This window comes from Catharus ustulatus, chromosome 3 (assembly GCF_009819885.2).
Source record: "Catharus ustulatus isolate bCatUst1 chromosome 3, bCatUst1.pri.v2, whole genome shotgun sequence".
NCBI classification, from domain to species: Eukaryota; Metazoa; Chordata; class Aves; order Passeriformes; family Turdidae; genus Catharus; species Catharus ustulatus.
In genome coordinates this window covers 28,748,487-28,763,868 of record NC_046223.1, presented here as the reverse complement: position 1 = coordinate 28,763,868, position 15,382 = coordinate 28,748,487, and the positions used below count along the sequence as shown (strand labels likewise).

The window sequence follows — 15,382 nt, the reverse complement described above, 5'->3', positions numbered from 1 at the left end:
AGCAGGTGAAGCCCCCAGCCTGGGAAACACAGAAGTAGCTCCTTCTCCTAAGGCTTTGGGCTGCTCTCTGGTGATGCTCACTACAGCACCCTTTTTCCTGGGTTCGGTGTAGAAACCTACACAGAGCACCTACAACAGAAATTCAGCCACTTTGGGTCACCTTGTTTCAAGCATGAAGTCAATGTGCTGGATGCTCTAAAGACTGCAGTGGGACACACGCCAACTCTAAATGAAAATGTTTTGTCTCATTTAGAGAATGTTCAAAACACTCACTAATATTATTTTGCAGCATTGTCTATTAATAAGACATGCTTTATCCTCCCAAAGTGTCAAATCTACAAATACTAAAGTAAAGAAAACAGATCTTGCAATAAAATCTGTATTAAATAACACTGACCCTTCTTTACTTTTTGGATCTTAAACCATTTTAACGTGCACTTGGTAATGAAGGAAGTTAATGGTTTCTCCTTCTCTATCTCTTGGCAATTTATAGCCATCCATGGTGAATGATGGATATCCAGAAACACAGATTAAACAGCCATTTCTTTGGCAAGCAGGGAATAATAATTCCTGAAAATAACAATACAGATGCTCTAAATTTTGATCATTCTTTGTAAACAGCTTCCTCCACTTCCTGCAACCATGATCAAGCACAGATTCTGAGGGCCAGGCTACATTTTCTGCCCTCTGGGGTGTGGGTTTTGTCTGTACAAACATCCCAGGACACAGCTCATTCTCAGCCCCTGCTGTTGTTTTACACAGTAGCTCTTTAATTGTCTCTCTCCTCCTAAGTTTGGGTTAGCTGGTGCAGTGATAACTTTGCATGCTGGGATTTTGCATTCTCATTAGTATTCAAAAGTCTGCCACTAGTTTAAGTCGATAAACATCAAAATTCAGTAGCTTGAGCTGGGGTAAATTTTGTTCTTTGCTTACTACAAGGATTGATACCAAAGGGTCAGACTACTGGCCAGAAAAGCAGCAGTCACTTCAGCCAAGTTAGGCATATCCTCTAAATTTACAGCTAAAACCAGAGCCTGGAGTGATGTAACCTGGGGGCAATCAGTAACCCCAGAACACACACCTTCACCTCCTGGCAGTACCCTGAGAAGTCTTCTCACTGTTGACCTGCCCGTCCGCACCCACGGTCGTGGCAGAAGCCGTAGGGACATCGAAACTCCAGTACTTGAGGAGGAAACAGTTGAGGCCCCTCAACACTCAACTGCAGTATTTCAAATATTTTAAAAATTAAGGCTTGGTTCTGTCGGGAATCAGCCTCTAGCTCCTCTGACACATCACCCTGAATAATTACTCACTAAACACTAACTTTCAAAGGGAACTGATATAAAGGCAGTCTGTATTGTAACACAAAGTAAATAACTGAATGCAGTCTTTCTCTTCTGGTGTTTCTTGCTTTATTGCTTCCCTGCTCCTACTGTCTACTAACTCTTAAACCACTATGTAGCTACAATTTTAAAAAAAAATGGTTACTCTGGGAAAAGAAAAAAAAAATTACTATGAACATGAGAAGCAGCAAAGCTAGGAAGAACTTCTGTACATATACAAAGGTAAATTCACATGGCCACATTTCTTTACATTTTCTGGGTTTTACTTCAGAGTTATGAATTAACCTATCAGTATTTTAGTGTTATTCATCTTGGAGCTTTTGCTCTCCTTAAGTTTAAGCAAACAAGGCACATATGCATGTACTGGGCATGATTCTCATCTCCACGCTGGTCCCATCACCCCAAGAGGGCAGGAGGCAGGGGTCAGCTGTAAAAAATTCTGTGCAAGAAAAATATAGGTAGGAAGAACTCAATTCATCCAGAAAAGAAAATATACTTTTTTTTGTTTCATATAATACCATCCACAGTTGTCAGCTTACTTAACAGCAACACATTACAACTAGGGAGGTCCTGGAGATCTATCAGAACTGTGCATCTGTCAGGGTGTGGTACCTCAATAGTCACTGTTTTGATTCTACCTATACGGTAACCAAATTTCTGATGAGAATGTCCAAGATGCTGAAATACTTGCAACTGGCACAGTACACACAAAAGTGGCCACAAGAGTTACACAAAACAGATGGCATCTCCCAAGTCAGGAGTGAGGATGCTCTCATCCCAGAAACTACCAACACTGTTTTGTAAACACACTTTGTGCCTCCTTACAGTGCTTCTTGGAAAATAAAATTTTAATCTTCTCATCCTTTCCCTAAATTATGTAACTTAATCAACTGAACTGCACAATTTCCCAAAACCTAACTCCTTTCTCAGAAAAACCAAAGGAAAAAGGTAAAAAAAAAAGGAAGGGGGAAAAAAGACCAGAAGTTGCGCTCACTGCAACTAAAATTATGGTTTTGTTATTAGAAACTGGGATGGTACAGGGGCCAAAGCTGAGGTAGGCTGAGAAACAACTGTACCACCAGCAGCAGAAGCGCAGGGGAGGGCTGAGGCAGGCGCAGAGGGAGCACCACGTACACATGTTGATACAAGCTGCATCCAAAGGGAACATCGCTTCTCCTGCTAATGTATTCTTTTGAACTGTGTGTGTCTGCCAGTGCAGTTAGCTACATTTGTACAGAACATGCTGTTGTGGCCAAGGGTAGTTATAAAAATACATTTGCCCCTTCATAGACAGGGAAAAGAAAAAAGTCCTTTAATACAGAATACAGAATGTGAATAAATATTTAACTCTTTTACTGGAACAATTTCATGCTATTGTGAAATACTTTTAAGACTAAGGAATATGGAAAACAAGAGTAATAATTAAAGAGCAAGGCACAGTACATCTAATGGAGACAATCTAAGTTGTACAAATAGGACTTAACTTGATTTCACATAGCTTTTAGTCAGTGATACTTTATAAAGTAACAAACCTTGGAGAAATACATTTCATGTACATACTCCTAATTTTATTACACATTAAAAAAAAAATTAAAGCCATTTTATTCATGACTGTATATAAAATTTATCTATATAAACTTTTCTCCCTTGTTCTTATTATAATTTTCTCATACAGATAATGGACTTCTACCAATTTCTGTTCATTTTGAAGAAAACTTGAAAACATTGGGAAAAATCTTCAAGGACTGTAAGACAGCAGCCTTTACCAGAACAAACCCATGTGGATGGATATTTTAACCACAGTTTCTCCACTTCAGAGGAAACCAATCTCTCAGATCACTAAGAATCAAACAGGCGATTTTCATGACTGATACTAAACAAAGTTTTGTTATCTATCAATAAACGTTTACCACAGCTGAGAACAGGTTGTTTAGCTTTAACCAACAAAAGCCTGGGAAAATCTCTCGAAAAACACAGTGAACAAAACCAATTCACCATGTAAGAAGAAAGAGGTTCATCTCTCTGCTGTATTTTCTATTAAGCTCCAACTCACAGTGAGGTAGGGCATAGGTCTGTGCCTCTGCAGACATGGAGATTTTGTTCATTGTGATTACAGCATGTTTTATTAAAAATCTGAATGAAGATCTGTTTCCCTGAAGCTCTAGCTTGCTAATAGCTCTGGGAGAGGAATGAATGACAGCGTCAAACCTCATCAGCCCAGAAATGAAGAATGCCAACAACTCGTCTAACCTGTAGATCAGAGATTGCAGGATTCACTTGAATTAATACAATTTGAATCGGAGCATTTCTTTGAAACAACAGTCTGACCAACTTAAGCAACTTTCAAGGATGGAGAACCAAAGCCAACCCACTGCAACATTTAGAAACTTGTTCTACTGGTCAGCCACCTTCACTGTCAAAATATTTGTAGAGATTTTCTTTTTCCTCCATTATAATTTATTTCTTACTGCTTATTTTTAAAGGCCTGAAGTTAATTTGGGCATATAGGTACACCAGTCCAATACCACTTCACTTTCAGTCTCTGTTTCATACAGTGAAAAACCTCCTAACCAATAGGTCTTGCATCAATGCCATGTTCTGTGCAAATTGGTGCAAACTGAAACCCAACATTTAACATGAGAAAACATCAAGCCAAGCCAGAAAGAGCAAAGAATCACAAAGTCGAGTTTGGGGAAAGGAGAGACAGAGAAACAAGCAAGATAAGCTGTGGGGTTTCAGGAGAAAAAAACCCACACACACACAAACGCTGCCCACCCCAGTTCCCAGAAAATGCAGTGTGTGCCTCTGGTGAATGCTATTTCCCCTTCTGCCTTCCTCAGGCAGCAGCCACAGCAAGTCACTGCTCAGGAGCTCCCAGAGCCACTGTGCTCACTCGTATTCACCATCAGCACTCGCTGTGGTGAGCACAGACATTTCCACATTTCTACAGACTACAGGACTGCTCTGGACAGTAAAAACCCAAGAGTGGCTACAGGCAGCAGCTGCAAAGCCTGTTTCTGTGACCTCTCCCTCGCTAGTGTTTACATGGGAAGGATGGAATGCCACAGAGTATACCCTCTGAGGTACACTTGACTAAAACAGCTTTGCAAAGCCAGTCTCAAAACATGTCTTTCCACGTTTTTGGAAGATGCAACTATTTAAATGATCATCTTGAAATATTGAACTCCTCACTTCCTCATTTTAGCATTAAAAACAAAACAGCAACAAAACAACTGGGAAGAACATACTTGACATGACATGTCCCATGTCTGACCCATCTGAGTCCCGCTCAGAGCAGGGACCCAATACTGACACTCATGCCCACGCACAAACAGGGGACCCAAGGAGAGGAGGGACAGCAAAGAACATCAAACTCCATCCAAACAATGGTACTTGTACAAAGGAAGAGGACACAGAGGGGACACATCAGAGTTCAGGATAAAGAACTAGTCTGTGATACTACAAAGGCAAGGTCTCCCCTCCCAAGCGCTTCTCTGAGAGATCACATCACACCTGTCCCTGAGATCCATTCCTATCTCATCCCACTAACTTAAAAGGAGTTATCCTGACTTGCACCAATGGGAGATTGGAATACAACTGTTTGAAGAATGTTTTATGTTTTCATTTTAATGCCAATAAACAGGAAATACTTTGCTCTCAGACTCTCTTGGGACATGTCACACTCCTTACATCAGATCAGCTATTAAGAAGTAGTACTATGCAGCATGGGAAGGAACATCTAGATATCCACATCAGCTCTTGGTTACTTGGCTACCGAGAAATAAGGATAAAGATTTAAAAGAGAAAGTAGATACGAAATTGTGGAAACAGTTGTGGGAACAGTTTAAACAAAACAAGGGCTCTGCAAGGAAAAAAAAGTAACTCTTTCTGTAAGTCTGTTATAGAAAACAATGGGAGTTTCACATAATTCCAGAGGCCATGAGAGAATGAATCTGTAACTACTCTGTGACATAGCATGTCCAATGCCTCAATACAAATCTATTTCAGTAGAGAAAAAAAAAATAAAATATTGAGGAGCATTTGTAATGACTACCATATAAAAAGGCAAGAAAGACCACAAACAGAGGTTCATTAAATGATGTTCTCTTCCCCATAGAAGCCTGAAACATGGAGAGAACTGGAAACCAGATTTTTATCAAACCATCTCTGGAGGAAGTAGATAACACAATTCAGAAAATGGGATAAAGATTTGGGAGTGCCGTCAGCAGATTTAGGGAGAGGAAAGGGAAAGCACACAACCAAAAAAAAAAAAAAATCCCATGAGTGTAGAAAGACTTCCAGAATATGGAAAACATTTCCAAGTCCAGACGTAGAATTAGATAAAGAGAGAAGTCAAGAACTTTTCACCCTAAGTGTCTTGCTTCACAGAGGGGAAAAGGTACAGGTGTGCCTGAAATACAGGAACATCTGGACTTTGTTAAGTCCTAGTTATGCAAGCACTGATCATCTTAATTAACCAGGCTTTGAGAACTGTCAGGAGGACAAAGATTAATTCTCTTTTACTTCATGAATAACAGTTTTTAGGAACAGAAGAGCTCAGCCTGCTCAGTAGCTTCATCAAGGAAGATACACTTATTCCCATAGGGATACAGTAAAGAAGAGGAAAAGATACTGCAGAAAAACTTTAAAGGAGACATAAAAATGCACCGGTACCCTCATACAAATACACGACTGCAACTGTGCAGATACGACTCAGCCCTCAAAAGAACACCAAAACAACTCCACAATCCAAAACAACTAAAACCAGAATAAACCTCACGCCAGGATATACTTTCTGTATGTTCAAGTATCTTTTCCCATGTTTCTGCTCACAAGAATTCTTGCTGTATCCTCACCCATGGCAAGCTGCCATGACTATCTGCTCAGCGAGCCCCTTGCTATCCCTTGGACATGGCAAGGCCACTGCCAGCCCTCCTCAGAAAGGTAAGTGCTCCCCTAGTGAGAACACCTGTCCTGTGAAGCAGAGTCCATTTCATTCATTGAAAAGCCTTTTCCAATTTGGCCTGAGTAAATTTTTCGTGGCCATCTGCCCAAATATCTCAGGTCTTACAAGCTTTATCCCTGGTCCAGCTGCTCACCTAAACTCCCTAAACTGGCTCATTTTCTGATGTGCTTCTGGCATTCACATCACAGGCCAGGAGATGAGCCCTTGCATCCTCCTCCCTGGAGGTGAATTGGAAGTTCAAACTAGAGCTTAGTCTAAGCCTAACTGTCCTGAAGATTTAATCCTGCATCTCCATTTTCAGTAGTTTTGGGAGCTACATCTGTTTCATTCTGTCATAAGGGAACTGGGGACCATTTTCTGCATTGAAACTGCTTTGTTCAACATCCATTCATACCTATGAGATCACAAATAAGTAAGTAAATATACACCAAACAGCAGAGTTTTCCCTGTATCTACCTGTACGTTGAGATTCACACTCCTCAGTTTTGCTACTCCATTTTGTTCTCTCTCGGGTGTAAACGCAATGCCAACACATTACACTGCTTTGTTATCCAGCTGTGGTAATGCAGGTTTGATGTTACTCAAAGCTGAACTTCATTGAAGGCCCGTTTAACATGCCATGAGCAGAATCACCTTGTGCATCCCATCCTGCCTGTCTGTCAGAAGCCAGAGTACACCTGGTACTCTACACTGCAAACAGACCTCTGCCACCATACCTTCAGGTTATTGCCCTAAATTTGCATTTACATCAGTCAGAATTTAGGGTTTCTTACACTGAATGTATGACATTGTTATTACTACTTTGTATTGCTATCTAAGTATTATGCCATTAAGTTCACTTTTGAAGACAACTTTCACGTATTTGACCAGTATTGATGAAAAAAAATTTAGTTACTTGTTCTGCCATAAACACATTTTTAATAGCACACTACCCCTTTTTTCTAAACACTTTGAAGCTGCAGAGGGAATAAAGCATTACCCACAGAATGGGCATAATACAGAAGCAATGCTCCATTGTTATAACATTATACATTTCTAAAAACAGCATCAGCCACAATAAATGCTAAGGGACTACAGTACAATACAAGTAACACAAAGGTTTTAGTCAGATAAAAGTACTTTAGAAAGTTCATATATGTCATATTTTTTCCCCATTACACATGAAAATATCAATATATTAATGCATTATAAAATGTAAAAACAATAGTACTGTTGCACATTGTATTAGCCAGGGCCTGTAAGGAATTATCTGACCAAGACACCAGCAAGACTATGTGCTCTAGCCAATAACTGCACAGCTACACACATGAAAATACTTTCCCCAGATTTTCAGGTGCCATTGTCTTAGTTTTCAGGATAAGGAGAGGGAGTTCATATACTTTACAGATTGGACCAACAAGACCTAGCCTTCCCAGGGATTACAGCCCTTGCAGTCACACAGCAAAGCAGAAATTGGCAGCAATAACTGGAGAAGGAGCTGGAGAAAGGGCAGGTATTTTGAAGGATGGTCAGGAGCAAGTCATTTAGGAATGTGAGAGGGTAACTGTCCTTGACATTTGCAAACTGGCAAGCACTGTACTGCAGTGTCCAGGCTGCAACTATAAAATACTTTAAGTACTGCAGCTAGAGTTTAGAAGTGGTTCCCTATTTGGTCACTCAGAACTCAATGTCTTTAAATAAATACTTTTACAAACTGTAAATGTACCAGAAAGCATATCTAGCTTTTGCAAGACACTAAACATCCTTCACATACCCTGTGGCTAATGTTTTACCCTGGACGCTGGCTACCCATTGTCAATGTAATAAGAAGTCCAAGCATTTAAAAAATGATGAGAGGTAAGTTTGGTTTACAAGAAGATGGTAAAATTTAAATGTTTGTAGATGTGTGTGCACATTCATATATGTACACATTAGAATCACTAAGCACACACAAACACATGGGGTTCAGAAGTCCTTGCCTTCCCATTTCTGAATTTTTGTGAGCAACTTGGACACATCTTCAAACTTCTCCACCTTAACATATTAAATTTTTAAAAAAAGACACAGACATTGAGAGACCAGAAAGGAAAGAATGTGTCTCACACCTAAACATCAAGAATTAAGACCTTCACAGTAACTATTTGTGTAACTCATGATAGGAGCTACCAGTGCTGCAATGACAGAAATAATTTTCCCAGTTTTTGTCATTAGCAGACACATTCCTCAAGATGGGATGGATAGAATTATACTGATGATTGCACTTCAAACTGTGCACAAACTTTGACTTGGCAATGCTGTAGTAGAGAAAAGAAGAGGAAAAAGTAAGAGTTATCCCCCAGAAATTTCCCAATGCCAGGATTTAGTATACCCATAATTTTATTGCCTGAAGCCTCTATTGAAAAGGTCCTTCCTCGCTCGGGAAGGGGGAGAAGACAATAAAAACCAGAGGACAGAAGTAGGTTACAAGTAAACATTATCCATTTAAACTGCTAATGGCAAGCTCTGTTGTTATATTTTTATCAATGCTTTTCTTCAAATTACTTTTATCAGTGATAATTTAGCTTTTATTTCATTATCTGGCTGAGCAGACAAAAGGAAAACAGATTTGTTTTACAACAGCTCCAGCACTTGCTCTGTCCATTAACATAGACAGGCAAAGGTAAATTAAAGCTCTTAGACCACATTTTCAGCATATGAGGCACTGAGGTCTCTGTTTCTAGCCAATATGTGTTTCTAAAGGAGAACAGATTTCATGCTAATGCTTTTATTCTCTCCACATAGCTAATGCAAGTTTTTGTATTTTTTCATATTTTGTATTTTTTCTCCATTCAGTTCTATGTGCTTCCAAAAACATCTCAGGACAATCAGGGATATTTTAAACAAGGAGAATACTACATTTCAGTCAACTGAAGAGTGAAATAGCACTTTCCCTCCTTCCAGTTTTCTTAAGACCACAAAACCACAGAGAAGTTGTGCTTGATTAAAATAATAAATAAGCATAAAGAACCCTTGGAGGATTTTATTTTGTTCCAATGCTCTTCATCCTTTTTTTAGCAATGTTTTCAGCTATTCTACTTACTTCAGTAGAAGTAAACAGATTGCTTTATAACTTTCATCAAAAATAATAAACTTATTTATAGAAGCTAATGTAGCAAGCCAGCTGTTCTGGGCAAACAGGGGCTCTCCATTTAAATGATAGTTTAATGGCTTTGATTACAAACAATTTTGCAAGAAAAACAACAAAATATTATTGACTGCTCTAGAAGTGCAAGAAATTAGTCATTACTAATAACTATTCTAACTAAATAATACAATGACTTCTGTTTTTTATGAAATAGCCTTTCACTTGGACTTAACAAAAAAACCATCTTAGAACACCAGAATTTCAAAGTCTGAGCTGACAGTCAGATATTCTGGCATGCTCTGAAGAATACCTGTGTTTCCATTAAAAAAAAAAAAAATATATATATATATATATATATATTCTTTAATTTTAGATATCTGGGATAGTTCTAATTTGTGATACATAATGCACATAAAAGGGCTCTTTCTATAAAGCCAACAAAAAATGTCATTACCAGTCCTTCAGTCTGATATTGTTGCCAAAACTCAGCCATAAACATTTATTAACATATAATGCAAAATTAAAAGCTAGTACAAAGTATTTCAAAGACAGAATATTCTACTTTGTAGAAGCAAAATGAAAAGAGTTCTGCTACCATAATTTATTGACTATTCAGGTTTGTGACAAATTGCCCCAATACTGTCAATTGTCTTTTCATTTTCTAATAAATCCCTCATTTTTCTCAGAATGTGATTTTTAAAAGTCTCAGATAAATTTAATTTAGTTTTTATGTCTCCTCAGCAAACACTACATGACCAATTACAAACAAATGTTACTGCTGGGGCAGGTCACATTGATGAAAATAGATTAATATTAAAGCACATGGAAATTTGGAAGACTAAGAAAATACTTCTTGGATTACCACCAAGGCAATTTAAAAGCACAAACATGAACACAATTTAATCTTTTTCTTACAAGGAGCCTTGACTACAGGGCTCCCAAAGAAATGAAACAAGTGAAGTGCCTGAGTATGTATTTTAAGAGGACCTTTACCGAGATGGGGGAGGAGGAAGAATGTGGTAGTTGAGTATTTTTAACCAGCTTTCCAGAGATGAGTCTAAATCAAGCTCTTACGAATCTTCCCTGTCATAACCCACTACAGAGGTCAAAGGTTGAAGCTTTCCCAGAGGTTCACTGTGCACAACAAACACTAAAAAGTTCCTTAAATTTAGTTTATATATAACAGCAAAAGTGCAATGGCCAGTGACATCCCATAGAGTTCCATTAGTACTGAACAGGCCATAAGCAGGGCAGGCTAAAGCACAAAATGGCCACGTTTTCAACTAGTCCTAATACTCATTTTTGCACCAGTTAGTGCTCTTACACTCTTTAAAATGTGCTGTGAAAGGATGGCAAAACCAACGCCTTACTGCAGATATTGGACATATTTTGCTATGTATTTTTTTTCCTAATGCATTATGATTATTTGTGAGCTATTATTAAGCTTTACAAAAGGACTTGAGGGTGCTGACTTTTGTTTAGTTTTGAGCAGAGATCCAGTGAATAACACTGAGTAATTTGAGATTGTGAGCTCTGCAAGCTGGGCTGGAGCAATGAGTTCAATACCCTGCAGCCAACCTGGGGGACGCCTGGTGGGAGCTTGGCCACTTGGCCAGAGCTGAAGCCTTTGGCTCTCGTGCCAGGCATCTGACCTGTACACTATTTCATGTCTATAATTTATCTTCAAACAGCATCGGGGAAATCAAAAGGAGAGGGAAGGTTGCTGGATGTGAGTGCTGAACTGTCTAGGAACCTGCCATTCCAACTGCGCTTAGGGCTCGCTCTTCTAATGTCTCCAATCTACCAACAAAATAAAATTAAAAGTAAAAAAAAACAAAAAAAAACTCAACAAAACTCTTCTCCTTGAACTTTTCAAAACAATTTAAAAAATAGGAGCGTCAATGTAATGGTGGTGGTTCCAGAAGAAGCTATTAGCACGATCAAAAAGGCAAAGAGAAACAACTGAGTTTCACGAGACACTGTCATCATCAGCAAGCTCAACATAAGGAGATATTTTTTCTGCCCCAAGCTGTTCATGCAGCACACACTGTTGGGGAAGAACAAAGGGACATTAATGATGCTGTTGCACGTACTGCACAGCCTGACCAGCATCAGAAAAGTGTTGAAGAGCCTGAGGCCGCCAGTCTCTTGCTCCACCAGGCGCTCTGCCTACAGCCACCCACTGCCCGCAACATCTGCTGCAGGTTCTGCAGGAGCCAGCATCAAATACTTGAATAAAGTTGAGTTTTCACAACATGATGTAAATGAGAATTCAGCTTCAGCTGGTTTATGAATACAGCTGCTACCCATAAACCTATCTTTTTCATACTCAGGTGATCTTTGACATTACCATGCCCTACAAATATCTACAACTTGTTTGGCACATGATGTTTCAGAAACAAGAGCAACTTTATAATTATGGTTTTGCTTTGGATATAAGTAGTGGTAACCACAAAATGTATTTAAAGCGATTTGCTGTACATGCAATTCTATCAAGCACATAAACATCCTTCTCCTAAACAGAGCCTACTTGCCTTCATTAACCATCCCAGTGACCCCCCAGCTTTTTGGAGGGCACATAACCATCTCCTCTCTTTGGCAGTCCCTGCCTACACCAGCACCCTCCTCTCTGTCAGTGCCTCACTCCTTCTCCTTTGACATCTCTAGAGTCTCCACCACAGACTTTATGCTTTTTAAGTAGTAACAGATGCATAGAAGAGTTTCAGCATCTGCATATGCTAAGTAGCTTCAGTTCCTCAGTAAAGTCACCCTACAGGAAGCAAATGCAAATTGCTGCCTTCTAGACATAAGGCACGGTCCTGGGGACCTTGTTATTAAATCATTAACCTTCGCCTTTCATTTTACCTATGTTTTCAGTATTCAAATGTTGCTTGAAATAGACAACCTTAGTACTTCCCCATGCTGCAATTTGTTACCGAGTGCTTCACTCCAATGATTGAACAGTGACAAACAAATGAGAGTACCAGTTCTCAAGCAACAAGAAAGCAGTTCAATAATTACTGCAAAAGTTAACAATGGTGTCCCCATAAAACCTTGCAAAAATCTGTTTATCATTCCTATGCAATCCCTAAACCAAGACTTTTCAAAGAGCCCTAAATACCATTTTCTGTGCCTTCAAGGCTATAGCTCTGCACCCTACTGATGCTCCAGTTTATCAGAAGATGACGCTAACCATGGTTGGTATCTTATCTCTGTAATCCCCAGAGTTAGGCCAAGGCTAGTGTTGTGCTATGGCTATGTAAAAATGTGTTTTGCTGTGGAAACAACCACATGTAATTTGGTGAAAAGCCTGAATTATAGTTGCTAGTATCAAATGTTTGTTTTCCTGGGAGGGCGAAAAAAAAAAAGGCAAACCAGAATTTCGGCCCTTACCTATTAAACATCAGGCTAAAACTTGGATCATACAGATATTAACATATTAGATATACAACCATAAGATGTCTGGTCAAAAATGCATGTGTGGCTACTGAAATCAGTGGGAGGAGGTTTTGCTGTTGATTTGGATAAAGGAAAGTAAATCTGCTTTGGCAAGGTGAGAGGTTGATGTAGCCCAGCATTTTCCCATCTGCCCACTTCAATCAGCAGACTTTTCAAGAAGGACACAGAAAGCTTCCCCAAAACGTTCTCCCAGCCTCCCCCTGAGCACTGACCCCAAGAAAGTCTGTCTGGTCAAACCTCCGGCAGTGGCTATGGGTGCTCTTGACTGAAGTCCAGCACACACCCAAGGCTCAGCAGAACCCTTTGAAACTGCCTGCTGTGGTAGCCAGCATGACACTCAAGTGTCCAGAACTGCTCAACAGCCTTCACAGCTCCTGGTCCTGTCCTGCCAGCCCCTCCCTTTGGGCCAGCAGCCTAAGCAGTCTGCTCAGGACAAAGCCAAGCTGCTGCTCAGAGCTCCCTCCGCAGGAGGGGCAGAGCCCCTTGGTTCCTTCCCAGCCCCCAGGCAGCATCGTGCTGCAAACGCCACCTCCACCCAAAAAGAGCCTCACCAAGCCTGCAGGGGCTCTAGTGACAGCAAAAGTAAAGTGCCTCTTGTCCTCTCTTAATGCTCCCTTTGCATTAAGCTCTTTTTTCAACAGTGTTCCCATACTTATTAAAGCAAACAAAAAATACAATTTTTTTTCCTATTTAGAGAGACTGAAGTGTGAACACTGCATAAGATATTATTCTTCCTGGGACTTTTGTGTTAACATTTTGAAAAGGTGCATTTTCATAATTTTTATTACACAGCACCACATCCCCATCAAAGCACCCTAATGTTTTGAAAAACTCAAACAAAAAAACCAATACACCATAAGCAGCAGTTAACATTTACTATTCACTTCTGCTTGTTCTGACAGATCTGTCAACCAGAAACCTTTTCAGATCTCTATTTTTTGCAGTATGGCTAAGACTATACTTCTTCACCATAGCATATGCTGGATTTTAATGTTAATTTTACTGTTCTTTCATTTCACTTTTTCAAACCACATCCATTTAAGCTTTTTAAGCATACTTAAACATACAAATGTACTAATTGTTGTTATTACACCTCTCCTCTAAGAGGCTAAGTATACTGAATTACTACATCAGGCAGTAGGAGAAGCTCTTCCAAAACTCCTGAGGTCCTCAGTACTTAATGACACTGGATTTTATAATATCCATTAAAATTGTTGCTACACACCTACAGCATTCCCTCATGTGCACAGGTCCCTAATGACAGCATGCAAGTTACATTGCATGAGACACAGCGTGTTCTGATGTAATGTCACAAGGTTGGCTTTCCCTGCTGACAGACTACAACTTCTGGGCAAGTACCATTAAAAAATTTTAAATCATAAGAATAAACCAAAGTATTGGCAACTCTCTCAACAGCAGCACCTGTACAAAAAGTCTCTCATTCTCCCCTGCACACTGCCTGTGGAAGGTTCACAGGTGTCATCACTCTGCCAGCTGCAGCATGCAGCTCAGGAGAAGCACTCTAATGCTCTTTGGCACTGCGAGCACAGCTGCATTTCTGCTGCTCCCAGTCAGCCTTTATGCAGACTCTTCCCTAGATGAGAAGTTTACTCCTGCTCCTGTAAAAGTTCAGCCTGAGAAACACCTAGCAAGTTCTTCAGCTTCAGGGAGGAGCAGGCATGCAGGCTGAAAATATTCAGTGTTAGGCGAGCTGCGCCCTTCTACTTTATCTGGGAGCACAGGCATTTTGGAAGTGTGTATCTGCCCTAACACATCCTTCAGAGGACAGCAGTATCTCCACGCACCAAATGCTGAGTGACGGAGGCTGCTGTAGCCCCGGAGATACCTATCACTCCTTTCCTGCAGCAGGACACACGTTGGATGGGCCATTGGTGTCCTTAACACAAGTCTGCACGGAGCTCCAGGTGTGGCCACGTCCCCAGTGACGCGAGGGACACGGCGTTCCCAGCTCTGAAAGCAGATTAGCGTGTACAGATCTACACACGTGTTTACTGGACTGAGATCCACATCTAGACATGTACACAAGTGAACAATCCTCAGCTGTTTACTGGGACAAAACTCCCACTGAACGCAAAGGGTATCTGTCTGCCTGTACAGCTGAGGATTAAACCCTCAAGCCTTCTGCAGTGCCCATTTGCACATCTCTAAACCATCAAAGAAAAAGCGAACATGCCCAGGTGACCATGGATCTCTCCAACGCTTGGCTACATTCGGATTCAAAGAGTACACATGTGCCTTTTTAACACTGCTGAAAGAAGGACTAAGGTTCAGCCCACCTTTTTTGAACAAGCTTCTAAATCTTGTTATTTTATATGCAGAGTAAATTTCTAGCTGATTTTATAACGCAAAATGATTTTCCTGAGATCACTTAAAATTATGTACACAGGAGGAACATAAGCTTATTAAAAGAAATGGACTGTCAGGTCCTAAAATATCTCAACCGTTCCTTCTGGAGAGTAAATTGATCTTTATTGAACAGCAAACTATGTT

The 15,382-nt window shown here is 40.1% G+C and overlaps 1 protein-coding gene and 1 long non-coding RNA gene across 4 annotated transcripts in view; one reads left to right on the top strand and one right to left on the bottom strand.

Moving 5' to 3' along the window:
• The window catches only part of LOC116993805, an 89,440-nt gene extending 84,448 nt beyond the window's left edge, over window positions 1-4,992 (top strand). For all 3 annotated transcript variants that reach the window (XR_004417363.1, XR_004417361.1, XR_004417362.1), the window contains exon 7: window positions 3,019-4,992. This is a non-coding gene — a long non-coding RNA (uncharacterized LOC116993805). The remainder of the gene's footprint in view (window positions 1-3,018) is intronic.
• Window positions 1-15,382, bottom strand: part of EPAS1 (endothelial PAS domain protein 1) — a 76,504-nt gene that overhangs the window by 44,671 nt on the left and 16,451 nt on the right. The window lies entirely within an intron of this gene.